At 44.3% G+C, this 27,046-nt stretch overlaps 2 long non-coding RNA genes across 2 annotated transcripts in view; one reads left to right on the top strand and one right to left on the bottom strand.

Moving 5' to 3' along the window:
• LOC101413737 (uncharacterized) overlaps positions 1–23,040 on the bottom strand; it is a 99,806-nt gene extending 76,766 nt beyond the window's left edge. Inside the window, exon 1 of the long non-coding RNA XR_011645874.1 lies at positions 22,785–23,040. This is a non-coding gene — a long non-coding RNA (uncharacterized lncRNA). The remainder of the gene's footprint in view (positions 1–22,784) is intronic.
• LOC139436550 (uncharacterized) lies at positions 7,236–14,505 on the top strand. The gene is made up of 3 exons (XR_011645880.1): positions 7,236–7,758; positions 10,405–10,482; positions 10,584–14,505. It is a non-coding gene; the product is annotated as an uncharacterized lncRNA (long non-coding RNA).
• Positions 23,041–27,046: the final 4,006 nt, after the last annotated feature.

The following is a 27,046-nucleotide window of genomic DNA, read 5'->3' as shown; positions in this document are numbered from 1 at the left end:
AACAAAAACTGACAGAACTGACAATTCCAGTCAAAGAATTTAATACCCATCTTTCAATAATTGTTACAACAGATTGAAACTCAGCAAGGACATAACTCAGACAACACTATCAATCAGTATTACCTAAATGACAAACTAGAACAGTCCACTTATAAAAGTAGAATACAAAATCTCTTAAAGTATTTATGAAACATTTATCCAAGAAGACTGCATTCAAGACCAAGGTCAGTAAACTATGGCCTACAAATTAAGAATGGTTTTTATATTTTGAGAGTTTTCTAAAGTGAATAAATTTGTAACAGAAACGGTTACATATTTAAACTTTAAATATTTACTGTCTGACATAAAAAGTTTCCCAACTCTTCTCCTAGACCTTAAAATATGTCTCAATATTGAAAGATTCAAGTCATACAAAGTAAGTTCTCTGACCACAAAAGAATTAAGTTTGACATCAATAACAGAAAGCTACCTGGAATATCCCCAAATATTTGGAAACAAAATATCATGCTTCTAAATAACTGTAATACCCCATGGGTTAAAAAAAACAAGTGAAATTAGAAATTATTCTGAACGAAAATTTTTTTTAAATCTAATTTTATGGAATGTCATTCATGTAGTTCTTGGGGCAATTTATAAATGAAATTCCTGTATTAGAAAAGATGAAAGGTCTCAAATCAGTGGCCTTGCAAAGAAGCAAAGGAAAGGAAATAATATCAAAGTTGAAATCAATGAATTGGAACAGTTCAGAGTATCAATGAAACCAAAACCTTGTTCTCTGAGATCAATATAATTGATAAACCTTTAGCCAGACTGATCAAGAAGAGAGAATGAGGGAAGAGACATTACCAATATGAGGAATGAGAGAAGTGATACCATTATAAATTCTACAAATATTAAGAGGATAATAAGGAATATTATGAATGATGTTAGGCAAACAAATTCAGCAACTTAGATGAAATCATCAAATCCCTTGAAAGATGTAAACTGTCAAAGCTCATTCAAGAAGAAATAGATATCTGAATAGCCATATGTAAACATAGACATAGAGGTAAAAATTCTAAAGAAAATTTAAGCAAATCCAACAATATATAAAAAGGATAATATTATGACCAGGTGAGTTTATGTCAGGAATACCAGGCTAGTTTAACATTAAAAAAATAATCGTTTTCATTACTCAAAAAAAAAAAAAAAAAAAAATTCAAGTTTACCTGAGAAAGATCATATGAGCATCTCAATACAGAAAAAACATCTGACAAAATCCAAAATCCTTGATAAAAAACTCTCAGCAAACTAGGAATAGATGGGTACTTCCTCAACTTGATAAGAGTATCTACAAAAAACATACAACTAACTTCAAACCTAATGTTAAAAGACTTCATGATTTCCACTTAATATCAGGAACAGCAAAAGAATGTCTTCTCTAACCACTTTTATATATCATTGAAGGTTTTGACCAGTGCAGTTGGGCAAGAAAAAGAAAAGGTGTTCAGATTGGAAAAGAAGAAATAAAGCTAACATAGTCATTTATGTAGGAAATCTACCCAAATTATTTATTGGGCACATACTAGGTCAACATACTTTAATTTCCATTATTTAACAAATAGAGGAGATTGTGGCTTAGAAAGGGAATGTATCAGTTTGATATTGATGAATTCCAAAAAGAAATATTGGATTATGTTTGTAAACTGATCTTTTCCTCGGGGCATATTAGATTATATTGGATTCATAGGTTACTTGATTAAGTAATTATGTAAACATCTTGTGCCAGTAGGGCACCAAGGGGTGGGGACTCAACAGATAAAAGGCATGATAAAGGACAGAGTTGAGGGTTTTTGATGTTGGAGTTTGATGCTGAAGCCTTAAGCTGGAGCCCCAGGAAGTCAGCACACAGAGGAAAGAGAAGCCCCAGGAAGGGAGGAACCCAGGAAGCCTGAACCCTGGCAGACGTCAGCAGCCATCCTGCTCCAACAAGTGAAAATACAGTGAAGGAAGTAACTTATGCTTTATGACCTGGTATCTGTAAGCTCCCGCCCCAAATAAATACCCTTTATAAAAACCAACCAATTTCTGGTATTTTGCATCAGCACCCCTTTGGCTGACTAATACAGGGAGTAATTGATTCAAGGTCACAAAATTAGTAAATAGTATAAAACCTCAAATTTGTTTTACTCCAAAATATACACTTCTATACTGTGTCCATTTAGAGTTACAGTTAAATATTAGGACTGACACATGATATACCACACCTGAGAACTAATATTTCAAACTGTTTTACTCTCTTCTCCCTCCTTTTTTTTTTTTTTTTTTACCTTTTACCACTCAGAATGTTGGCTGGTAAATTTGCTGAATGTAGAAGATAAGAATATACATAACAGATAGGAAAGCATTGAGCTAAAAAATATTTGTTGATTTCTTCTTTTGACACAGTTCTGTTTCCAATATTCATGGTATAGCTGTATCTATTGAAACTAAGAAAATAAATTCACGTGTGACTTTGGAGGATGTTTTCAAGCTAATATTAAGGCTGACAACTTATCTACACATTTCTGTAATCTAAGTAGAATTACACAGATATGTTTCTATAGTCTTAAAATTAAACTGAAGGAAAACTTTTCCATGAAACCTTCCTTTCCTTTGTTCTTTTCCCCCCATATATAAGGAAAATATGATTAGCTAGATAAAGGGAATTTAAATTTAAATTCCCTTAAATTTTTTTTTTAAAGATTTATTTATTTACATATTTTCCCCCTTCCCTTCCTTCCACCCTGCTGTTTTTGCTGTCTGTGTCCATTCTTTGTGTGATCTTTTGTATCTAATTCTCTTTTTGTCTTCTCATTTTTTCTCTTCTAGGATCCACCAGGATTCAATCCTGGGGACCGCTGATGTGGAGAGAGGTTCCCTGCCAATTGGGCCACAACTGCTCCTGGTCTCTGCTGCACTTCACCTTGACTCTCCCCTTGTCTCTCTTTTTGGTATGTCATCATCTTGCTGCGTGACTCACTTGCGTGGGCACTGGCTCACCGCATGGGTACTCGGCTTGCTGCGTGGGCACTGATTCACCATGTAGGCACTAGTGTGGGAACTGGCTTGCCATGCAGGCATGCTTTCTCTTTTTCACCAGGAGGCCCCAGGGGTTGAACCCAGGTCCTCCCATATGGTTCGGTGGAAGTCCTGTCACTTGAGCCACATCCGCTTCCCAAATTCCCTTTAAATTAAATGGAGTCTCCTTTCAAGAATTGAACTACAGCGTAGACAAAGACCCAATAGGAGAATGTTGCTAGGAAAAGCCAGATGATTATATATGAAAATAGATATTGGGAAGATAAACGGAGACAAAGATTTAAGCTTTTCCTAGCCATTCTTTCCCTTTTTGCTCTTCACACCGCAGTCGAGGATCTTTCTATGTGCAGTATTATTTTGTTTGTTTTAGCCAGGTAATTTTAAAGATACCTAGGAGGGTAGGAGAGCTGACCCAACAGAGAAGGGAAAAATTCTCTTCTGACCACAGTGACATAAGGAGGTCAGTTCACACCAGATACCTTTACAGCATGTGTCTTTCTGTTTAAAAACATCTTAGTACTTAAGGTATTTTAATATAAGCCCATAACTAGCTCTTTACCCTTTTTATTTCATTTCTCACTATTCTCATTTATCTGTTTCTGTGCTCCTTTCAAATTATTGTGCCTAGGTGATAACCTACCTATTCCTAATCTACGGAAATTTGTTTGCTGCCCTATCTTTGGTGCCTTGAATATGCCTACCACATAGTAAGTACTCAGTAAATATTTGATGAATGAATGAAAGGTTATCTTTCCTCTCTGGCAATCAAATCCATCACCACTTTAAAAAGTTGTACAATAAAATTTGCCTATTCCAGTAAACTTGTCTGTTATCAGTCTATTCTTAAATCACTTCATTTCTTCATGTCCCCTTAGCAAGTAGTTTACATTGCATTAAAATACTTTTATTTATGTTGATTTTTACATATACTGACATTTTTTCTATACATATTACATTTTCAACTAAAAGATAATGTGTCAAATGTTTATATATATTTATGAGTATACATTAATATATATATTTGTGTGTGTGTGTGTGTATATATATATATATAGTATATGCAGCTCAGCAGTGCCTCATGTGTTGAGAAAAGTAGACAGGAATAGATGGGTACCCTTGTATTTTAAGACATTTTCTGGGTCAGTGCAGTCCGCCTTGGAAAGGAAGTTTAGATACATAGATTCTATTTTTTGCTATTTCACTCATACATTGTGTGACTTTGAGTAAACTCTTCTTTCCATTTTCAGCTTAACAAATTAAGAAAAGAAACAGTTTCTTGAAGAAAAATATTTTAGGACTGGTTTATTTGAGTCATGTCTTGGAATTTCTATAGAAATGACCATGTAGCATAGAAATTGAAAGTGTTGTGTAGAACATATAATTATTAATGAACTATAAGAAAACTAATTTTTTTCTTCAAAAAGAACCAGAGGTTAATATCTTTTCCTAGTACCTAAGCTACTCCTTACTTGTCTCATGAAGGAATTAGTGTAATGGAACACATTCAAGGAACTGCTGAGGTGTCAGATTTTACAAAGTTGAACCGTTTTTCCTGTAGTGGATTTTCAAATATTAAATGAGGTATTGTTTAGTCTCTGATCTCCTCATCCCTCCATACTGTTTTCTGGCACCATTAAAGTTGGGCAACTATGCACGAGCAATATCGAGAAATGCCAAATCAACAGCAGTTTCTAAGTCATTTCATTTCAATTCCCTCTTCTATGAAAGGTTATTCCACAGATCTCCCCCAAGCCCTAAAAGGTGAGGTTGCTGAAGAAACTAGATAATAGTAGTATTTGCTTTCATCCAGTCATTTTAAGTACACATAAAATAAGAATTAACACGAAAGTATAGGCGGCAGAAAAACATCAAACAATTGAAACTAAGTTTTCGTTTTACTGACATTTGTATAGCATACATGCTTCCTGTTTATGCATTCAGAAGTGTAACCATGCAGTGCTTCTCTTAAAAACTGAGTAGTTGAGAACAGTTTGAGGATTACACTGACAATTTATCCAAAGGAAATTCACTAAACATACTATCTTCATTTGTTTAATTATCTTCATTGTGTAAAAAGTTCAATAATTTTCAAACATTCACTAATCCTGTAGTTAAAAGGGAACTTGATGCCCTGTGTCCCTAAAAGAAGCAACCAGACGTGGTTCTTAGTTTGAATTTGACTAGTTAATGGAATAAGCAAACCAAGTCAAAACGGCTCAAATATATAAAGATAATTATTGGGGATTCAATCTTGTCTCCCACAAGAGGCACATTAGATCTCAAGCCCTGGTCCTGTGGGTGTGAACCCATTTGTAAATAGGACCTTTGAAGTTCACTAAGGTGTGTCCAGACTGAATGAGGGCAGGCCCTTAATCTAGTGTGGTTGAGTCCTTATAAGGAAAGGAAACTGGACATGGAGAGAGAGGCCCCGGGGAGCAGCCAGGAGCTAGAAGTCAGTGCAACCAGAAGAGAAAGGAGAGGCTATCACCAGGAGATGGAAAAGCCCAGGAGACCCAAGGATCGCCCACAGCCAGACCCAGAATGTCTTTGAGGATGAACATTGCCCTGCTGATGCTTGATTTTGGGCAGCCTCCTTTGCCATAAGGTAGGGGCATGTCACTAAGTTATAGTCAATAGAATGAGAATGGAAGCCATAGGCACTATTATGAGGTCCCCATTTCTCCCCCAAAACTTCCCTTCCTACAGAATGAACTAGAAAAGATCTAGAGGCCCAGGAAGTTAGATACTGATAGATCTCGGAAACTCAGTATTAACTAACTTGTTTACTTTAGCAAGAAACAAATTAGAGTCTTTACATATTTTGGGGTTGATCTGTTAGGGCAATTAGCCTATCCTAATTTATTCAATATACAAAACATATATGCAGTATCCCAGTAACACACAACTCCAGGGAGTACCATTTACATTGTAATATATGTAAACAGCATCTCTTGAAGTACAATTAGGAGGCCACATGCATGAATACATATGTATATATATTAAACAGATCCCCCAAGGAGTTATACAAGGTTGTGGCTCTCAAACTAACTAAACCTTTTCTCTTAATTTGGATTTTATTGGGTATGGAATCAATTTGTATGAAGGCACTTCCTTTCTGTATCTGTGATAATAGAGAAAGGTGGATTGGATGATACAACAAGAATATTAATGGTAAAATTTATACTTAGAATCCAAATCAAATTCCTTAGATTTGTTATTGACTATGTTGGCTACATACTCTTCCCATAACACATTACCCTCTGGCATGCAGAAGGCCAAAAAAGAATGTTAGGATCTCCCCATCCCCTCCCATCACCCAAAAAAGATTACTTCTCTGAGTAATAAAAATGTAATATTAAACTAATTTGGGCTTTCATTTTTCTCATCTGTAAAACGAGAGTTGGATTATGTGACATCAAAGATCCCTTTCCTTACTAAAATTCTATCATACCTACCATCTATGACTACAGTGTACAGAACTATTGGTAGAAATAATTAACATGAGTGTTCTCTAAATTCTAAATTGATATAAAAGGTGCTTAATAACAACCTGAAGTTATTTATTTTATTTTTAATTTATTAAAAAAAAAATTTTAACCTGAAGTTTTAAAAACATATTTAACTATCATCACAATCAAATGGACACAACAGAGTTTCTACTCTTCTCCCAAACAAAAACTATTGAATTGAAAAGGTTTTCAATTCACTCAGGTTTTTTAAAGAGTAATTTTAAAACAGTGTTACTTCTCTGATTTCTGTACTTTATTCAGTGAGTGTAGAAGTATCAAAGCTAATGCAGAATGTGATAACCATCAAAATAATATAGCATATTATATAAGAGTAAAAAACTGGATAGCAAATTGTATAGTTCCTCACTGACTTCACCAGCAAAAACCTTAAACTTTACTGTTTGTAGTTGTATGCTTATACTGGAATGTTTCAGTGTAAAAATTTGTACTATAGCAAGTTCAGGATCATGATTAAAATCATCAAAGTCATGGTTAACTATATTTTTATTTATATAAAAGTTAATGCTAAATGCTAAATATTTTAATGCTAAATTTATATAATTAATGCTAATTTTATAATTTGTTATATAACTAATGTTATACATTTAAAATGCTAAATTTATATAATGCTAATGTATACTTTAATGCTAAATATATAATTTAATACTAAGTTTTTTGGTATAGCTAACTAGAAATGATTCTTTGCCTGTTTGTCTGATGGTTGGTTTCTATTTAAAGATTTATCTACCCCCCTCCCCCCACCCTGCTGTTTTTGCTATCTGTGTCCATTTGCTGTGTGATCTGTATCTATTTCTCTTTTTGTCTTCTCAGTTTTTCTCCTCTAGGATTCACTGAGATTTGATCTTGGGGACCTTTGATGTGGAGAGAGGTCCTCAGTTCCTGCGCCACCTCATTTCCTGGTTCCTGCTGTGCTTCACCTTGACTGTCCCCTTTTTCACTCTTTTGTTGCATTGTCATCTTGCTGCATGGCTCACTTGTGTGGGCACTTGGCTCGCCATGCGGGCACTGGCTCACCATGCAGGCATGCTTTCTCTTCCTCTTTTTCACTAGGTGGCCCGGGATTGAACCCATGTCCTCCCATATGGTAGGCAGAAGCTCTATCACTTGAGTCACATCCACTTCCCTGATGGTTGGGTTTTCATCTCTTGGATTTCAACTTTGGTTAAAGGTAAAATACACATTATCCAGACTTTATGAAAGCATGGAATTGGCTTTAAGTCACATTCTTTTGCTGCAGGAAAATGTACTTCCCTCAGGATGATACTGTTTTAGAAAGGAGAAAGGGCAGGCTCTGTAGTATTCAAATTGAAGTTTTTATATTGAGAGAAAGTCAGTGTATAGGCTGGAGTAGATAAGAAGGAATCACTATACTTTTTTCCATCCATGAAAGGTACAAGACAGAAGAGAGAGCTGGCAGTTGTATTTTGAGTACTAATAAACAAATATGGATTCTAAAATGTCCTTACATAATTGCAGAAATTGGAAAATAATCAGAATATATAAATTTTGGTGTATCTATATGTTGTAATGCTATATAGATGTTAAAAACATGTTTTCAGAAATAACATGAGAAAATTGTCATAAACTACTGAGTAAAAAAATAGGATATAAAACTATATATAGTATTTACTGAAATATTATAAAGGAAACTATACACTATACATAGAGTGTTAATAATAGCATTGGTTTTCCTCTGGTTGGTGGGATTACAGGTGACTTAATACTTTCCTATGTTTTCCAACATTTCTCTAATACATTTTGTTTATAATTTTAAAACACTGCTAAAGAAAATAGTACCCATATATATAAATTTGGTTGTATGAAATATATATACATACATACATTATTTCTGTGTACCAAAATCAGACCAAAAATACTGTTTGGCTGTTTTCACAATGGTCCTGTAACTGAATACCTTCCTTGACCCTCACATTATATTGAGTTCTTTATGGCAGTGAAAGGGTTAGAGAGAGAGAACCATGTATTTCAGAATTTCTGAAAGGTCATACTGAGTATGAAAAAGCATAGAAGCTGTCCTCAATTTTCATATCTTGAATTTTAATATAACCTGCAATTCTGTACATGCTAAATGAATGTATTAGTTTTTCAAGTTCCTGAATGGTGGTCAGCCAGCACTTATATATATATACCTTTTCCAGGAATAAACAGATAAAGACATCTACCCAAAAGATATTTGTCCATGCACACACATATATATATATATGCATATATTTCTTTAAATTAAAACAAAAATTAATTTTCTATGTATGCTAAGAAATAGATATCTGTTAACTTCAAGTTTGCAAATATATTGGTTTATACACATCTCCTTCCCAAACTGTCACCCCTAATGCTGGCAGTCTATTATTTAATATTGCATTTTTTCTTGGTGTTTAATTGTATGTGCTCCTCCTGGAAGAGTAAATCAAGAAGCCAAAATTCAGATTAAAAAATTCCTTCAGGGGAGCTGATGTGGCTCAGTTGTTGAGCACTAGCTTCCCATATATGAGGTCCTAGGTTCAATCCCCGGCCTCATCAAAAAAAAAAAAAAAATTATATCATTATCTACTTCTTCCAGCTAAACTGGCATATTAAATTTCAGGATAAATAATTTTCCCACTTATGTTTTATACATCAAGTAATAAAGGGTTCTTCAGCTAAAATAAAGGTTAAAAAACCCTAAAAAGAGAGGAGTGGCAAGCAGTATACATTCAGTTTATGGAGAACAAGATTGGGGAACCAGGCAGATGTGGATTCAAATTCCTATACTGAGGCTGGAGGGAAATGACAAGAGTATGGAAGTTGGAAAGAATAAGATTGATTTGGGAATATGCCCTGTTTGTCAAGAATGAAGAATTTAAATATGAGTGTAATAGAAGAAATATTTTCAGAGAAATGCATAGACGTAGTAAATTTTAAAACTCGAAGGGGTGGAGAGATCTTTTAGTCCTAATCTCATCAAAGGAAACTGACACCCAGAAAGGTGGATGTCTCACCTCAAGTCTCAACCCTAGCACTGCCAGTTGTTAAAACCTAAGGTTTCCTTACTCCCAAAATTCAGTACATTTTACTTTATACTACATGTTACATTTGGTGTTGGGGCAGACCAGGTTATAGAGGGTACTGAATGTTAGCCAAAGAATCTGAAATTTATCCTAATCTCTCCGTGTGTGTGTGTGTTTGTGTGTGTGTGTGTGTGTGTGTGTGTAAAGAATACACGGGAGTGTTATCCCTGATCATTGATCAGAATCATACAAGAGCTACAGAGATCATCTGTATTGCCTAATCTATTCCTTTACATTTTTTCTTACCAAGTACAACTTTAAAAGTTCTTAGGGGAGAACCCAAAATATTTCTTTGTCTCCTTTAAATAATACTGAATAATGGAAATGACTAGATTACCATTTCTAATTATTTTATTCATTCATTTGCTTTTGTCTGTCTCTTCCACTAGAATATATCTTTCAGGAGGACAGACTTACATCTTTTTTTGTTGACTCTAGTGTTTGACACATAGAAGATAATAAGTATTTGCTACGTGAATGAGTAAATAGCTGCTAAAAATCAGCAGTCATCCTTTGTTTACTTTGACTAGATCTCCCCTGGAGATTTTCCCATGCTTTGTGACTCTATCACTGTTTTAAATTTACTTTGAAGGGTAAGCCTGTTGTGCCTGTCATATGGCTCTGCATCTCGGTCTAGCAAATTGAACTGTTTGGTAATATTAATTTAGGCACTCTTAAAATTCTCATGCCAAATTTGCTAAAAGTTTGGGAATGAATTTGGCTTGTAACTTTAGGATTTTCATCCACAGATAAATTAACTCTTCTACTGTGAATGATTGGTATACATCTGAGATTAAACTGGTGAGTCAGGAGGCAGCTAACAATGGGTGAGTTTCTTTGGAAACAGGAAGAAAACAAATGGTGATGCCTTGAAAAGCTTACGCATTAGGCTGAAATAATTATACAATTGCTTCCATTCTCAAATCAGGTGTAAGTGTTGAACCTGACAAAAATAATAATATCTTGGGAAGCGGATGTGGCTCCTGCCTACCACAAAGGAAGTCTGGGTTCGGTTCCTGGTCCTCCTAAAGAAGACGAGCAACGCAGTGAGCTGACGCAAGAGACTCGAGGAAAACATAATGAGAGACACACGTAAAGCAGGGAGCAGAGGTGGCTCAAGCCATTAAGTGTCTCTCTCCCACATGGGAGGTCCCAGGTTCAGTTTCCCATACCTCCTAAAAGGAAGAGGAGCACACAACAAAGCAAGTGCAAAACAAAGAAAAGCTTAAAAAAAAATCTTGAAAAGCAGATTTTTCCTTAAAAGTAAGATATTAAACAAAAAAACAAAACAAAACAGACTGCAAACCCTGAGACTGAATTTAAATAATTTAAATTTTAAAAAGTAATTCACATAAATCCCTCCTCCTGCTTAGATTTATTATCAGTATAAAACTATGTAGAGAGTTAAAATAAATCTATGGTGTACAGTAAAATTTTTATCAGGTGAAGAGGCTTGAAAATGTTCATATCCTTTAGCCCATTTCTAGGACTCTATCCTAAATTTACAAATAATCGGAAATGCTACAACAGATTTATGCATAAAAAAGTTCACAGCAACATTATTTATAATAAAGTAAGGAAAATAAGTTAAAATGACTTCTTAGGGAAATAGTACTCCATACAAAGAACATTATGTAGCCATTGAAAATGTTTTGGAAGAGATTTCAATAACTTGATAACCCGAGGAAATGTATGACATGTTGTTATGTAAACAGGCAGTGTGCACAAGTGAACAGTTTAAATTTCATCAGCGTACAGAACCACAGGGAAGTATGTTCCCTATGAGGGAGCAGACGTAGCTCTGTGCTTCAGCGCCTGCTCTGCACATATGAGGTCCCAAGTTCAATCCCCCAGTACCTCCTAAAAACAAAACTAAACTAAAAAACTATTAATAGCAAGATGCCTCTAAATGAAGGATTATTAATTTTTCCTGCTGTCTTTTTAAAATATTTTTTCTTTATTTAAACATATTTTCAAATTTTGCCACAAACTATAATGAGAAAAAGAAAACCACTGCTTGTCATAGATGTTTATATCTCGATGTTTTCAGTATCATTACATGAGCTATAAATATACAGTGAATTTATGTGTGTATATACATACATAAGTACAAATATTAATCAAGAGAAAAGTTTGATATATATATATATTTTTAAGATTGATTATTTATTTCTCTCCCCTTCCCTGCCCCCCAGTTGTCTGCTCTCTGTGTGTTCTTCTGTGTCCGCTTGTATTCTTGTCAGCAGCACCGGGAACCTGTGTCTCTTTTTGTTGTGTCATCTTGTTGTGTCAGCTCTCCGTGTGTGGCGCCATTCCTGGGCAGGCTGCACTTTTTTCACACTGGGCGGCTCTCCTTATGGGCGCGCTCCTCGCATGTGGGGCTCCCCTATGTGGGGGACACCCCTGCATGGCACAGCACTCCTTGTGCACATCGTGCACATCGGCACTGCGTGTGGGCCAGCTCCACATGGGTCACGGAGGCCCAGGGTTTGAACTCTGGACCTTCCATGTGGTAGGCGGACACCCTATCTCTTGAGCCAAATCTGCTTCCCAAGTTTGATATTATTAAATCCGATTCATGAAGTTTCAAATAAACTGATACATATACAACTTTTAAATTATAATGGTTAATAATAGAAAAAACTGGGGGCGGGGTAGGAGGGTTATATGGGAATCCCTTATACTTTCGATGTAACTTTTCTGTAATCTAAAATTTCTCTAAAAATAAAGTTTATTATTACAAAAAGATTATAGTGGTTTACTATAAACACTAATTATTTTGATATAGCAGGCTCTCAGTATGTTATCTGACGACAGGAGATGGTTAGAGAAAGGGCACCTCGATTAATTCACAAAATTCCTTGCATCTGTCAGCAGCTCACCCACAAGTTTAATGATACAGCATGATATAAGAAAGCTGTCATTATAAAATTTCCCTTAGATTGTGTGGTGCACTTTTATAAACTATTATTTTGTATTTCAAAAAGAGCAATCTCTTAAATGCTGACTTTTGACAAATACCAAAGAGAAATTTTTTCTTATCTTGTTTATTTTGGCCAGCCGTGAACTTCAAGGAACATGTGTGACCTGACAGTACCAGTAAAAAGGTTTCTTGTGGAAATAATTGGTAATAATACCTTATAGGGATGTTTTAAGTACCAGAAATCATGTATGTAAAATACATAGCAGAGTTGGCACACAGACATTCTGTAAATGGTGGCTATTAGGATAATATGTCATATTATTATGACTTCTTATCTGTTATATTCCTACATATGTGGTGAACTGAGAAAACAGGAAGTCCAGTCCATTTAAAAGCATTATTTTAGACTTCCAGATAAAGATGGGGAGTGAAGGCAAACCACATAAGGCCTCTCCCCAATACCTTACAAAATGGGACAAACAACAGTAAAAACTTCTTTAAAAACATTATTAGAAGCAAACATCAAAAAGTCCATAACCTAAACCAGCCGAAAGCCAAAATAATGCCATTTCAAAAAAAATAATAATAATTTTTGGAATAGCAAGAAACAAAACAGACAAGGCTAGAAATCTTTGCAAATTCTCCTAGTCAATTAATTCTATTCTCCAAGAAGAGTATACCTCATCTCGGCTCTTCTAAATCTCCCACATCTCCTGCTCCTCTCTCTCAACTCATTTCACTGATAAACAGGAGCGGTCATAAGAGAAGTACCTCGTCTTTCACCACCAGATCTACCTTCCCGTGTACTCACATCCCCTCTTCCTGGATCAGCTACCCCTGCTCTTACCTAAGTCAAGACCCTCCACTTCTGTTCTGGATCTCATCTTTTCTTGCATATTCAAGGATTTCGTTCCTGTGATTATCCCCCCGCCCCCATTTGCTGCACCCTCAATTTCTCCCCCTTGACTGGGTTTTTCCCAACAACAAATATACTGTAATATTATCCCTTTCTACTTAGTCCCATTTTCTGTCCCTTTTGTAACAAAGCTCTTCAAAAAACTGTCTATACTTGGAGTCTCCACTTCCTCGCCATGCGTTATTGCTTCAGTCTGTTCCAATTAGGATTACTGTCTCCATAGCCCCACCTAAACTCACGTTGAGATCACCAACTACCTTCCCACCAGATCCTTTTCCTCTTCCAAATGTTTGGGAGCCCTAGGCATATTTCTCACCCTTTTTTTTTCCTTGTCCATCAACACTCATTTCCCCTAGGTGATCTCATCCAGTCTGTTGGCTTTAAATACTGTCTGTGTTCTTAGGACTCCTCTAAAATTTGTATTCTAGCTTTGATACATCTGTTGAGCTCCAGACGCAAATCCAGTTGCCTCCCCAACAACTCCACCTATGTACCTAGTAAGAACCTGAAACTTAACACGCTCAAAGCAGACCTCTTCCTTTCCTTCTCCCCAGCAACTTAATTCCTCCTCAAGTCTTTGCCATGCCAATAAATCGCATTTTCATCCAGTTGCTCAAAGCAAAACCTAGAAATCGTTTTTAATTTCTCTTTGGGCCAGTTTTAGCCCTTCCACTCCCTGCTTGGTGACCCTGGTGACTGCACAGTACATCCGTACTTGCCGGCTCAGTCTTGGTTATGGCTTACCATTAGGGGGCATGAGAGGAAGACCAAGTCAGGGAGAGAGAGGGCTGGTGCTGGTTAGTTCTGTACCTGTCAGCCTTGCCCCACTTTTGGACCTTCCCCTGGGCAGTGGCAGTGTCTCCAAACTTCCACTCTCCTGCACTCCTAGAACCAGCCCCGGCACGTCTTTTCAGAGACACCAGCAGCAAATGCGCACCTCCGCCTCTGAGGCCAGGGTCCCAGCTCTGCAGGGTCTCTCCGAGCTCCTAAGGTCTTCCCTGTGTTTTCACCCTCTCCTCGGGGTGTGAGCTGCTTTCTGAAATTACTCTGAAGTTCTGAGATAACTCAGTATTCCTTTTGCTCTTTCAGTTCTCCAACTCCTGTTGAAGGTAAATTATTGTTGAAATACAGAGCAGCAGCCCGAGTGACTCCTCCGAGTGACTCCTCCGAAGCATTAACTATCTCCTTGCTCGGAACCCTCCCAAAGCTCCTCATTGCATTTGAAACAAAATTCCAGCTCCTCCCTGTGGCCTCCAGCCCTTTGGTGATGTGGCCTATCCACTTCTCCAGTCGTGTCTCCTGCAACTTGCCCCCTCACTCATTTGGTTTTAATCACTCTGTCCTGCACACACCACTTGCCTGCCACAGGGCCTTTGGACTTGCTGTTCTCTGTATCTGGAATGCCGGGCCTCTGCCCAGCTCAGTTCCTCACTTCATTCAGGTCTCTTCTGAAATGCCATTTTCTTGGCGAGAACTGCTCTGACGAATATGTCTTAGAAGCCATTCTATCTAAAACCACACCCACCCACCTTAGCACCCAGTTCCTCAGCTGGTTTCTTATCACTACCTGACATTATAAGTTTTATTGTCTTCCCCTGCCCTCCATCCTCAACTAAAATGTAAGCTTCATAAAGGCAGGGATGTGACTTTACCACTGGTGCCTGGCAGATATAGTTGGCACACAAAAAATTCTACTTGACAAATGAATAAATTGCAGCCAATGCAGAAGAAGAATGGATTAATGTAATTGCAAAGAAGATAATCTATATGGAAGTGAGACAAAGGTGACATTAAGACTGATTCTGGGAAGCAGATTTGGCTCAACTTATAGAGCATCTGCCTACCACATGGGACATCCAGGGTTCAAACCCAGGGCCTCCTGATCCATGTGATGAGCTGGCCCATGCGCAGTGCTGATGTGTACGAGGAGTGCCGTGCCACACAGGGGTGTCCCCCGCATAAGGGAGCCCCATGCACAAGGAGTGCACCCTGTAAGGAGAGCTGCCCCACGTGAAAAAAGTGCAGCCTGCCCAGGAGTGGCACTGCATACATAGAGAGCTGATGCAGCAAGATGACGCAACAAAAAGAGACACAGATTCCTGGTGCTGCTGACAAGAATGCAAGCAGACACAGAAGAATACACAGCAAATGGACAGAGAGAGCAGACAAGTGGAGGGAAGGGGAGAGAAATAAATAAAAAATACATCTTAAAAAAAAAAAGACCGATTCTTCTCCCTTAGTATATAACGCACCAAATGAATCAGAAAAAGCACTTAAAGACGTAATAGAGAATTTGCACAAAATTATGAAAGAGCTTTTGACAGAATAAAATGTTCAAAGAAAAATGGATATATAATATTCAGTATTGAGGCATATCCTGACTCAGCTATTGAACACAAAGAATGAAGGCAAAACTTTATGAGCCTCTAGGCAGAAAACGAAATCACTTACAGGAGGGAGAAAATCATGCTAACTTTAGGCTTCCTCTAAGCAGTATTCTAAGCCAGAAAGCAAAGGAAATCGTCTGCACAGTTTTAAGGCAATGACCCAAAACTATTATACCCAGACAAGTGCCACTCGAATTAACTAAAGAGGCAGTCATGGCATCCTACAAGGGGGAAAAACCTGACTTAGTGAAAAACAGTTAACTAAGTGATGAATCAGAATTAATAGGATGTGGAAACCAAGACGAAGTAGGCAAAGGAATTGGGGTTACCCAAAATAAATAAACATTAAAACCTTGATTTTGTAAAAATAATGGTATCACAAGAATTGTTTTTTCATAGCTGGGTCTATTGGCATTTCTAAATATAAACATACAGATACAAATGTCTCTAAACACTTGACTTTTGATAATTTTTTTAAGGTTAGATATTTTAGAAAACAAAATCTGGTGGTAAAGAAAACTTTTTTCTAAAAGTTCAGCAATTCTTTCAGTTTCATTTAAATTTCTTTTCCTTCTATTAAATTCAAATAATTTTAAATTTAATAATTTTTATCTAAAAGTAGTGTTTCATCTTAATAAGACTGTATATATTATTTGAATAGATTCCTAAAACTATGCCTACAATGTTCATTTAATATTGACAGTAAAACCTGTGATTTGAGGAGACTTAAAATTTTTTCCTGTACCTGTTTATATTGTTTAAATTTTCTGTGATGAGCATATATTGCTTTTATAAATCCAAAAGGCCTTATTCTTAAAATACTATCATAATACTTATAAAATAAACTCAGACATATACAATAGTTTGACAGGTGGATTTTGACTTTATCACATTTTCCCCAAATCAACATTTCTATCAAAATTCAAATCCTCAAATTATACCCTTCAAATAATACTCTATACTCCTATATATTATCTAATTTAAGGTAAGAAGAGATTATTTACGGCAGACATTACTATAATATAAATATGCAAAATGAAGTTATTTATGAAAAGTAATATATTGTGTTACTTCATTAAATATCCTTGTATAGATGTAAATATATACCTTTAATTTAAATATTTGTAAGGGAATCTTCTTTATAGTTTACTGATATTTTCTTAAGAGAATACATGTTCATTACAGAAAATATAAAAAAGGGTAAAAAAGACTATAATCACATAACTCCTTTTGGAGTATTTCTTTCCATCCTTTTCTTATGTCTATAAATACATGCATTTTTAAATGAAAGAGGGCATATAATTTGGCATATGGTTGTATATTTGGCTGTAGCCTAAAATGTCTATGGTTGCACAATATTCCATCAGAAATGCACCATGGTGTTTACTCCTCTGCTGCTGAACACTTGGATCGCGTCCTCTGTATAGATGCTGTAGTGAGTATGCATAAAAATATATATTTTTAAGACTTAAATGTAAGTTTTTAAGACTCCAGAAAGGCAGTATAGCAATCAGTGCGATTGCAAATTTCATGCACCCTTTGCAACACTGGTTTATTAGCATTTATTTTCAGTCTTTTATAATTTGGTAAAGCTGAATTTTTATTGCTGTACTCATATTAATAATTTTACTGTTTTAAAGACTTTAAGCATTCTTTGTCTTTTCCATGACACTTAGCATAGTGCCTTGCCCAGATGTTGGAGAAATATATTTTTTATTGACTTTGGTAATATTTCTTTTAAAATAATTTTGTTTTTGAACACACAGAATGGAGAAGGAAAAAAATAAGGATCCGAAGAATTTAATAAAAGATTGTATTTAGTTCTTAATCTATTACTAGACAGCAGTTTTCGATATCATTACATTATCTAGCAATATTATATTTTGGCACTGAGTTTCTCAGTATGCCCATTTCACTACAGCACTTTCCAAAATGCTACTAAATGTTTAGTTTATGAGGGTAAGAAAAGGATTCAATAGATAGCCACTTTGAAAATAATTTCCTCAACCCTGCCTTTATTCAAGATACCTATGAGACGGGCCCACTTCCATGTTCTCCTTCATGTTATTCTGCAGACAGGGTAATAAACCTTCTGGCATAAGCAGCACTTCCTCTGTACAGCGACATGGCCTGGCCTGGCTGGGGCCGCTCCTCCTGCAGAGCTGCCTTAGGTAATTTAGCAGTGTTTACCTAAGCGCCTCTGGGCTGCCTCCATGGCACCCGTGAAGCCACAGAGACTCGGAACAGTTCAGGGCCCGATAGCAAAGTCTATTAGTTTTAACACGAATGCTGGGCCAAAATTATCAGTACTGTATGAGAAACTTTGGAAACAAAGGTACACTAAACTCATTTTATTAAAAAAAAATTAAGGCATCCCCACGTGAAAATTAAAGGGCTCATAAATGCACATGTGCTCATTATCTAGATGTATTTCTTATTTTAAAACCTTTCGACTCAATGTAATTATGCAAAATTACTAAATATATGTAGGAGTATTAGTCTTTTTGGAGGAGTAAGAATTAGTAAAATGGACTAAACACTATTTCCATGCTAAGTCATAAAGGTAGCACATTTAGCCTTTCTAAGAGGCATTAAAGACAAATACAATATCAACTTCTGGAGCAGAGACCTTAAAAAGACATGAGGTTATAAGAGAAGACACTTTAACCTTGATTACTCAGGGGAAGGCAGCATTTTCATTTCTTTAGAAGGATAGCCCTTGAGCCCTTTTACCAACCAAGTAATTGTGTGCTGGTTTTAAAGAAAAATAATGCAGTGTGCATTGTAAAAGCAGGAGAAGTGTCACTTAAGTTTTGTTTTTTTTTTTCATTGTACTAACCCAGTGTTGTATGACCATCAAGGGAAACATGTAAATTCTTATAAAATACCCTAACATCAACTCTTCCTTGGAATTACTGAGTTTATGGGTAAACAAGTCCAAGTGAAAACAACATCTCAACAGCTAAAAGATAAAGTCCTGTTTTAGAAATGTCGATTGTCTAAATGTCAACTTAGAAATGTTCTAATCATACAATATATGGATTTATTATAAAATTACTCTTTGGGAAAATCTCTATAGCATTCTGCTTCTTGCCTTCTAACTCGAAGAAGCGAGGACAGTATGCACTGAGGTCCAAAGTCAGGGACAGTTCAATGAAGGAAAAGAAAAAGCTTTTAGGACGTGATTCGCCCTGGAGGTACCACCCCTGCTTGGGGTGGGAGTTGGGGCCCTGCGTGCTGGTCACCAAGGAGAGGAAGGCAGGACGATTATGAAGACAAACCAGTTAGCCTGGCTACCACGGTCACACGTTTGGGTTTTTATATTCTGTTATCAAAAAGGAGATATATTTGGCTTCTTGTGTTTAAACATTTTTCATACATACATATGTTTATGAAATGATTCACCCAAAGTTAATGTGTAGTGATATTAAACACACTGCGCATTTGATACTCCTCCCATTCAAAGGCAGAACCTCATTTCCTTCCCTACAATATGTATGGCCTTAGTGATATGCTCTACAGAAAAGAATGTGATGATGGGAGGCGGCACGGCTTTGAAGACTAGGTCGTAAAAGGTGAGGCATCTTCTCCCTGGCGTGCTCTCGTGCTCTCGGTTGGAATCCAGCTCCCCTGCTGTGAGCAGGCCAGAGCACACAGGGCCCTGTGCAGGTGCTTTCGCAGACAGCTCCATGCCAGGGCTGGCCCAGCACACGGTACCCCCGTCATCCCAGTCACGTGAGGGGACGAGCCTTCAGATGACTCAACCCCCCGGCCTTGGAGTTGCTCCCACTGAGGCCGAGTGGATTAGAAATAAGCTGTCCCTGCGATGCCCTGCCCAAACTGCATATTCATGAACAAAATAATGTTGTTTCAAGCCACTTAGTTTTGGGGTGGTTTTTATTGCACTTGAGTCCCTGCTTCCAATACATCTAGCCCAGGTTGGCTGACAGGGAGGAGAGATGGAAGAAGCAAAAGAAAACCTCTTCCTTCCTTTTATTCTTGTTTCCTTAGCCAGAGTGAGATCTCAGCACCTCTTAGGAATAATTGTTGGAGACTGAGCGTGGTTTTCAAGTGCTATAGGGAGAAAAAACAGAGGACTGATTTCTCAGAGTTCTACGCTTACAGAGAGGACCCTGTCACTCCTCACTGCTTCTGAGGCTGCCCCTGCACCCCCCTAAATGGGTACCCCCGTAGGGTTCCCCGCTCCGTGTCTTTGCACTTGACACACTGACTCACCTCAGCTCTGCTGGGGCTGCCGACCACCTACATTTTAATGACTCTAAAGAGCCAGGCCTTACCTCGCTCTTTGGGTAATTCTGATACCTCAGATTCCACAAAACAGCTCCTCCTCGGGGACCTGAGGCCCACTCCCTGCTCCTGGTGCCCAGGCCAGGCCAGAAGCCGCCTATCTCCCCCTCCTCGCCCCGCCCAATCACTTGGCCACCCCGCTGACTCCTCATTACCTCAAATCCCTCCCTATCACTGCTGCTCCTGGGCACACAAGCACGGTCCTAGTGGCCTCTTGCTGAGATTACAGGCTGCCGCCACCTTCAACCTGGCCAGCTTCAGGTTTTGAAAGTGTACACCTCACCTTGTCATTTCCATCTTTAAAACCCTGTCACGGCTCTCCTTTTCCCATAGCAGGCTTTTTAATCCTGAGGTCAAAGAGGAATCTACTCACAAAGCCCCTAGAATTTTATGCAAGCTCTTAGTATAGGCCCGTAGGTACAATTTTCTGGAAAGAGCCCACTGCTTCCAGAGGTTCTCAGAAGGGTGTGTGCACCCTCAGCAGGCGAAGAACTTGAGGTTTCAGGCTCAAGTCTCAGTTCCTCAGTCAGGTACATGGCCCTGCATGACCGGGCCATCTGCCCAGCTTCCTTTCTCCGCCCTCTCCTTGCTCCCTCAGTTCCCCCACACCTACCCGGCCCAAGTTCCTGACCACAGGCCTTTGCGGCTCAGCTTGGGATGCCTGCCCTCTCCTTAGCTGCTCTAACTTTGGCCATCCCAGAACGCCTCATGTCACCCCACCCAACAGAGAACTGTGCAGGCAAGGCAGCTGGAGGTGAACTTCTGTCATCTTCCTGCCAACCCAGCAATTGCTCTTTAGCATCTACCTCCTGGATTTGCACACACTGGGTGGGGGTGGAAGAAAGAAAATAAAACCACAAGGTAAAGTCGAAACAAACAATGACGGGTACGCATTTGCGCAGCCTGTGTAACACTTTGTAGCAGAACTACATCTTGGCGTGCACTCTTGGGAGAAATGGGGTGGTTGACATATAGTTGATAGCCCCCAGATTTTTGATGCTAACACGCTCTCCCTTCTGTTCATGTTTGTACTTCACAAACACTCTACAGGACTCTTCAACCTCATCCAGTTTTCCTTCATGTCTAGCCACCACATGGTGTTTCCTGTTCAACAAATCCTGTAAACAACGCAGTTCCTAATATTCTGCCATCTACGACGAAGGGTGCTGGGTAATTTATCCAAATTATTGCCCCTGGTTCACTCCCCCCCCCCCCAAAAAAACACTTTACAGTGACATGTCCCTAAATCCTCCACGACCGTGGAAGATGGTCCAACCTTTTGAGATACACTGTGGTCTGAGGAGCCTGCGCGCAAGACCTGCTGTTTTACAGTAAGTACAGGCTCCAAGAGCCAAACCTTGGCTTCTCGTCCAAGAAAAGTTAAGTCTGGTCATTGTTGCCTCATAACGGAGCTCTACGCGGTCCTCTCGCAAAGTGTATTTTCCTGCTCGTAACGCACCCACCTATAAATAGCGCTCACCCCGCTGAGTCACCCAAACCCCCAGCTTCCCCAAATAGCTTCAAACCCGGGCTGGAATCGCGCCCCACCGAGGCGCGCGCGCCCCGCCCGGCCGGCCGCGGCGCGGACCCCGGCCCCACCCCGGCGCCCCGAGGCTCGGGCCCCCGGAGCGCCCGCCAGGCGCTGCCCCGGCGAGGCGCCCCCGCCGGCCGCCGCGCTCAGCCTCGGCCGCTGGGGGCCCGCCCCGCCGGAGCTGGGAGCCGCGGGGGGCCGGCCGCCGCCCTGCGCCTCGGCGCGCACAAAAGGGCCGGGGGTGGGCGACGTCGGGCGCCCAGGCCCGGGAGGCGGCGAGAGGCGGGGGCCTGGGCCGACCCCCCCTCCCAGCCCCCCGCCCACCCCCACGCCGCGAGATGGCTGCAGGCGCCAGGCCGGGGGCTGGGGCGCCCGGAGGGGGAGGAACGGAAGTGCCACCCCCTGCCGACTGGGCTGGTGACGTCACCGCCTGTCAGCCTGTGGCGGGGGCGGCTGCCCGCCACGTGACCCCGCCCCCTCCCGCCCGCGAGGCCCGCGCGCGCCCCCCGCCCCGCCTCCCCCGCCCCCGCTCGCCAACTTTCGCCCTCCCTGCCCCGGCGCTGCTGTCAACAGCGCCAGCTCCGCCCCTCCCCGCGCCCCAGGAGCCGCCACCGAGGGCGGCGGGCGCTGGCGCTCCGGCCGGGCTCCCGCGGGAGGCGCGCCCCCGGACCCCCGCCGGTGCCCCCGCTCCGCCGCGCGGGCTGTGGGGACGCGGGGAGCAGGGTGCGCGGCAGCGGCGCGTCTCCGCGAGTCCCCCCCGCCCTCGCCGCGGGGGAGCGGGCGAGGCGCGCGGCGGCCCCGGGGCTCGCTGCTGCTGCAGGGAGCCGGGCCCCCCCGGCCGGCCGAGCGCTCCCCCTCCGCTCTGGCCCGCCGCCACCCCGCTGCTCCTCGGGCCGCGGCGCGCCGTCTCCGGGAGGCCTCCTCGGCCGCCCCGGGGGCGCAGGCTGGTGCCGGTCGCGGCTGCGCCTGGCTCGGTGTTGTCCCCGCAGTTCCCCTCCCCAAGTGGAGGCCTGGGGGAGGGCACAGCCGCCCCGGCGCGGGCAAGGGGGGCGGCCCGGACTGACCTGTCAACGGCGGCGCGGGCAGCCCGCGCTCGGGGCGAGCTCTCGAGCCCGCGCGGCGAGCGGCGTCCTGGGCGGGCGCGGAGCGCCGCGGCGCCGGGGCCGCGGCCAGGTGCTGCCCCCTCGGCGGGTCGCCGCCGCCGCGCCCGCCCCCTCCCCCGGCGCCGCGCTCCCGCCCCGTCGCCAGGGACCAGGGAAGCCCCCAGCTGGCTTTTTTTGTGCAGTTTCAGCAAAGCTCCGAGGAAGTTGGTCCTTTTGTTCCACTATTTATAGATTGCGTCAACATTGCGAAAAGGAGAAGGCGGAGCGGCGGCCCCTCCCCCCTCCCCTCCCCCCTCGGGCTCCGGGGAGAGAAAAGCCCCAGCACACGACCTAAGGACACCGCGCGCCCGCCGCCCGCCCCCGCCCCCGGGTCGCCGCTCCCCCCTCCCCGCCCGGCCCGGGCGCTGCCAGCCCCGTCACGTGCCCGCCCGGGAAAACCAGCTCCGCGGGGCTCCGGGCCGCCCGCCGGGGTCCTCGCTGGGGGCGGCGGCCGCGCCTCCGCGCGCGGCCCACTCGGGGGCTCCGGCCGGTGCACCGCGCGGGCACCCACGCCCTCGCCCCCCGGCGGGGATCCCTAGGCGCGCGGCTCGAGGATGTGTTCGCCAGCGCCCGCGCTTTCCCTTCCCCTCCCCCGCCTCGGGAGCGCCACCGCCACCCCCCACCGCCTCGGGAGCGCCGCCGCCCTGCTGGCGGAGTGCGCGCGCGCCCGGGCCGCTCGGGGAGCCGGGGGCCTGGCATTCCCGGCGCAGCCGCTCTCCCGGGCGCGGGGATGCCAGCCTTTCCCCACCCTCCGCACGATCGGGGCGGGGCGGGGGGGGGGGGTGCGGGCCTCGAGGGTGGCTGGCGGCCGCTGCCCGGGAGCGGGGTACGCGGCTCCGGCGTGCGGAGCTTCCCGGAGACGCTCCGGGCGCCCCGCAGGTGCAGCGGGGCGCCGCGCGAGCTCGCCCCTGCCTCCCCGGACGGCTGGCTAGCTCGGGGCGGGCAGACGCGGGCCGCGCTGCAGGAATGGAGTTTTCGGGAGATCCTGGGAGGAAGTGAGGTTTGAGAACACATTCGGACTTTCCTTCAAACCTGACGAGGAAATGATACAGGCCCCGCCAGGCCCCGAAATGAAAGTGAGCGCCCTGGGCCTAAAGCCGCGTTTCCTGAGCTCTGTGTAAACGTGGAGGGCGGTCAGCCCCAGAGCCAGGCCTTCCAGCAAAGCCCAGTGCACAGAGCTAGTTGGCGTGTCCCAGGTCGCTGCCTTAGAGCGCCTTCACACTTTCCAGAGCCCCAGTAAAATAATGCGGCCCACCCGATCACGGGTGGGGGACACCGGGGCTGCGCCCGGCCAGTGCCGGCCAGTGTGGTAGCCAGGCTGCACGGGTTCGGTTATTGATAAGGGGTTTGGGTACACCGGTCCTGCGGCCTCGCCCTGGCTGGGGCACCAGTGCAGGCCGAGGGGACTCGGCACGGCCCCGCGCGGGGCTCGTCCCAACCTGCGAGCTCTTTTGCCGGGGCCGGCGGGGGCGGCAGGAAATGTGCCTGTGTCTGGGGAGCGTTTCCCCACCCTTTTTAAAGAGGGAGGCTTTAGGGGACGCATCCGTTTTGCACCGTGTGCCTCGCTGGAGAGTGGGAGCCGCGAGGCAGCACGGCGAGGCTGCGGGGGCCGCCTCGGCGCGGCCGCTGGGTGTGCAGGGCGCGCCGCCGCGTGCAGCCGCCGCAAACTGGACGGCGCCTCGGGCCCTCACACCTGGTGGGGCCTGGGGCCTGGGGCCTGGTGCGGGAGCCCGCCGCCCTGCTCGCCTTCCCCTTTGGCGAAAGGCTCCGGCCCCCCTCTCGCCGCCTTCCACCCTGCCCTGCAGTCTCTATTCGAAAACCACAGCCCGCCGCTGCGAAGGCGAAGTCTGCTCCCGATCGCGATGGCCTCAGGGTCTCCAAACCAAGGTTTTTTCGCACTGAAGAGAACAAGCCAGGGCTTTTTGCCCCTCACCGCCCTGCAAGGGGCAAGAGGAGCGCGTGCCTTTGCCCCCTCCGCCCTCCCCCCGCTCCAGCTACGGGCCGGGCCGTGGTGGCCCCGCCACCTCGCCTAGGACACGCGCTTCCCATCCCCTCTTGGTTCTTCCGCAGTCGTCCCGGCTGCGGAGAGAAGGGAGCGAAAGCAAAACGAAAGCACCCAGGGCGCATCGTCCGCCGCGGCTTTCCCGAGCACGGTCCTGGGAGGCCAGATCAGGGCTCCGGAGGCCGGCGCGGGGGGCCTGAGCTGCGCGGAAAACGGGGGTGGGGGACCGCCCGACCCCGGCGCGCCTCCTCCCCCCGGGCAACGTGAGCGCGGATCCTGCCGCGGTCGCGCGGTTTGAAAGTTTGGCCTGGGTCTGGAGCTGAAACTGGAGCCTGACGTGGACCGTGCGGCCGGGAGGCGGCGGCGGCGGAGAGCGGCGTGGGGACCGCGGGGCCCGGGGGGCGAGCGGTGGCCTGGCTCGCGGAGGCCCGGCAGAGACCGGGTAAGCGCGGTTAGGGCTCAAAGAGACCGCGCTGGACGCAAGGCCCGCGGGCTCATGCGTCCCCTAAAGTCGTCTAAGCACCCGGTCCCCCACTCGCCCTCCGTAAATCGAGAGCCCAACGTGCCATAGAAAGACTTCAGGAAACTTTGGCGACAGCCTCCCTCGCAGTAGTCACAGTGGGGACAAGGGCGGCCCGCGCAGATTTGGACAAGGCTGGGCCCGCGTGGGGGACATGGCCGGCCGCAGACTTTTCCTTCAAGGGCGATTATCTTCGCTAGGTGACGGCAACACCCCCCCTGCGCCCCCACAAGCACCTTCGGGGGTGATAGCCAGTTCTCGTCCCGCCAACCTAAACGCGCCCGCGCCTTTCTTCTCAGCGAGCCAACACTGGCACGTAGGCCTGTGGGGGCCAGGCTCCCTGTCCCTCAGCCCACTTGATGCAGTGCCATCTTACCTGAATACTCAACCTTAGTCTACCTAACACCTTTGTTGTAGCAATACCCGCGGGTTTTCACCAAGAGGGAAAGAGCTCTTGACTCTAGATGGAGTGACCGTGGAAACCCGACTGCACGCGGGCTCCGGCAGGTGTGCGCTCTCCCCCCGCACCTGGTGCCGGGCGCAGCCGGCAGCTGTGGAGTGTGGAACCTGGGTGCTTCCGGGCGCGCCCGTCCCGCGCCCGTCCTTTCCTGAACCTGGGACGCTTGGGACCCTGTGCTTGTTTGCGTTCTTGAGACCCTGCATTGCGGGTCACTCATTTCATCAAAATTACAACACCGTAACTTTAACAGAGGCAGGATGGAGAGTTAAAGCCGTTGAGACGAACCTCGGAAAGGCGTTCTCGATTTCCTGCTCAAGTTGGGCTGCTAACAAGCAGTACAACCCCAGATCAGCTTTGCCGATTTTTATTTCCTCCCTCTCTTCACCCATAATCGCAAACCAGAGAGTCCTGATTGTAGACAGGACGGCCCACCCCACCCAGATTGCTCTAAACAATGCTAAGAGGAGAGCTACCGGTGACAAAGACATTTGAGCTCTTTTTTTCTTTTGGAAAGAGCCATCTATTTCTTTTCAAAATCGTCAGCAAAAGCTGTTTTTGATTCAACAGACTGATAAGAGTCTGGTTTGGTAGGTGGCTACTGTTCTCACTTTCTTGCAAGTACCTTACTTTTGTGAACAGCGGTTCCATCAGACTACCCCGCTGGCCTGGACATTTTTGTTAGGGAGTTGGTCTTTTCTCCCCACCGCTTTAAAAGTAGACGCATGGCTTTGAAAGCCCATAGTTATCCTTATTTTGCACCCCGCTTTAAAAAAAAAACAAACTCCGGGTTCGCCAGTGATACTTGGCCAGGGCTAGGTGCAGACCTCATTGCCTAAAACGTTTTCCGCCGGGTCGGTCTCCAGAACCATCGAAAGCCCCAACTTTGCGCACGCCCCCGGCACCCGCACCAGAAACCTTGATTTGAAGTCCAGTTTGGAAACAAATCTGTGCCTTTCGCGGTGAAATGGGAACTTGCCCAAGATGCATCTGGCTTTAGATTTTATGGGGAATCTGATCTGGAGAGGGAACGCCTGTTTCAGTCGCCGGCAACACGCCCTGAGCTCGTCCCGGGGGGCGGGGGGCGGGCAGCCTCCAGCAGACAGCTTGCGGGGTCTCGACCCGGAGGGCCTCAGCCGACCTCGGAGCGTCCCGGTCCGCGTTAACTCCACTCCCGCGCGCTCCCTTCGCGGCCTCGCCCGGGG

Source organism: Dasypus novemcinctus, chromosome 15, assembly GCF_030445035.2.
Source record: "Dasypus novemcinctus isolate mDasNov1 chromosome 15, mDasNov1.1.hap2, whole genome shotgun sequence".
Taxonomy (NCBI): domain Eukaryota; kingdom Metazoa; phylum Chordata; class Mammalia; order Cingulata; family Dasypodidae; genus Dasypus; species Dasypus novemcinctus.
This window is presented reverse-complemented; position numbering and strand designations above follow the sequence as displayed.